Source organism: Rhincodon typus, unplaced genomic scaffold, assembly GCF_021869965.1.
Source record: "Rhincodon typus isolate 14 unplaced genomic scaffold, sRhiTyp1.1 hic_rhity00000127, whole genome shotgun sequence".
NCBI classification, from domain to species: domain Eukaryota; kingdom Metazoa; phylum Chordata; class Chondrichthyes; order Orectolobiformes; family Rhincodontidae; genus Rhincodon; species Rhincodon typus.
Genome location: NW_025965765.1, coordinates 77051 through 79207, shown reverse-complemented (window position 1 = coordinate 79207; position 2157 = coordinate 77051). Strand labels below are relative to the sequence as shown.

At 46.2% G+C, this 2157-nt stretch overlaps 1 non-coding gene across 1 annotated transcript; it reads right to left on the bottom strand.

Annotated features, from left to right (window-relative positions):
• Positions 1–1753: 1753 nt before the first annotated feature.
• On the bottom strand, positions 1754–1825 carry trnad-guc. Its single transcript has one exon. It is a non-coding gene; the product is annotated as a tRNA-Asp (tRNA).
• Between the last annotated feature and the right edge of the window lie 332 nt (positions 1826–2157).

The window sequence follows — 2157 nt, the reverse complement described above, 5'->3', positions numbered from 1 at the left end:
TTTCTGGAAAAGCTCAACCGTTCCGGCAGCATCTGTGAAGAAAACATCAGAGTTAACGTTGCGGATCCAGTGACCCATCCGCAGAACCGCGAAGAGCTTTCTGAAAATCTGCATTTCCCACGGCTGAACAATCTGGTCAGCACATCAATGCACAAGAGGGGCAATTTCCCACGGCCAATTCACCAAACCAGCGGATGATGTTTTAGCTCGATGATCTATCCCATATCGCTGACACAGCGTTGTGATAAATTCCGCGAAGGGCTGTTTATCTGTTTCGGAGTATTCGATTTGCTGCGTGCATATTAGTACGAGGGGTTCCAATGATCGAAAAGAATTAGATTTATCTCATTGAGCAGTTAGAAAGTTGTCGCCAAATGAGTGAGTGGAGGAGAAAACAAATCCGTCCATCCCACTTGTATCAGCTCCTGGGGAGATCATGAGAGTGGAAAGACGTGACTTCTGCAAGTTTGCAGTGTCAGTCCTTATCGCAATGCAAAGCATTTGATAGATTTGTTCCTGATTGAAGTGTTTACTGGAAGCAGGGAGCTGAGCAAGATATTGGGTAAACCGAATCAGTTGTGAGAGGCGAAACAGCAATTTCCTTTCTTGCTGTGCGAATGAGATTGTATAGCGCAGAGAATTTCGATATGTGTTCCCGATCACTGGAGAGTCCATAACCAGAGATCACAGTTTGAGGATAAGCTGCAATCCATTTAGGTCTGAGGTGAAGGGAATATCGTCACCAGAAAGCAATGAGCCTGAAGAATTTTGCGGGACACAAAACGGTTGAAGCCAAAACATTGATTAGTTTTATAAAAAGGAATTGGTCATGGTTCTTCGGGTTCAAGGGACAAAAGAACCTGCGGCGAAACGTGAAACAGGGTACTGAGTTGGGTGAACCCGATGATCATATTGAATAGTGGAGCAGGCTGCAAGGACCGACTGGCCTCTTCCTGCTCCAAAGTCTATACAAAGCGACCTCGCACCGAGCCTTATGAAACAACACAACAAACAGATTATCAGTGACAAAAACACCCATCAGCGAGAACCCGTCGTTTCTTGCTGCAATTTTGTATCCGATTAGTGAGATGCACTGACACTAATTTCACTCTTCTTTGAGAGATGTAAGTAAATAGCTTTGTTCTTTAACAAAGAAATGATGATGACGTTGGCGTAGTGTGGGTCATGTTACGGAATGAAAAGCCCCGTGACAGTGTGGATGCAAAATTGTACGTGAGGAATTGATTTCCACACTCGAGCACAGTGCACAGTGTTGTTCCAAGAAGTCTTATTGAGACCACCTCTCTTCTGAACCGATGTTAATGAGCCGCACATTTTGTTGCAGACAATTTCAAAATCCAAAATGAGACTACAATGCATAGAGTCAGAGATCATAGAAACTCGTCCTTACAGAGGCCATTCGGCCCAGTGAGGCGGCATCGACTCTCGAAGAAAAACAAAGATGCTGGAAGAGCTCAGCAGGTCCGGCAGCATCTGTGAAGAAAACATCAGAGTTAACGTTGCGGGTCCAGTGACCCATCCTCAGATCCGAGAAGAGCTTTCCGTAAAACGGCATTTCCCACGGCTGAACTATCTGGTCTGCACATCACTGAACAAGACGGGCAATTTCCGACGGCCAATTCACCAAACCAGCAGATGTTTCGCCTGTGAGAAGGAAGCTCAACGGATGCCAGGCAGAAGGCACAAACTCCACACAGACGTCACCCAACGTTGAATCAAAACGGGTTAAATCCTCCCCGGCGGGGAATTGAACCCCGGTCTCCCGCGTGACAGGCGGGGATACTAACCACTATACTACCGAGGACGGCACGGGACCAGCCCTGCCCTCGGGGCCACTACGCGTGCACCAGGAAAATAAAACTGCTTTGCCATCCGAATTCTATTTCCTATTGCTTGGCACATAGCCTTGTATGCCTTAGCATCACAAATTTACGTCTGAATACTTCTTACAGTTAATCGGATGTCTGCCTCTAGAACACTTATAGGCACTGGCTTCCAGATTCCAAACACCTACTGGCTGAAAAAGATTTTCCGCCCATCTACTCAAACCTTCCGACATCTTACTTTAAACCTATTCCCCTCCTTTCATTGATCTCGCCATCAAGAGGAAACGTTTCTTTCAGTCTACTCTATCAA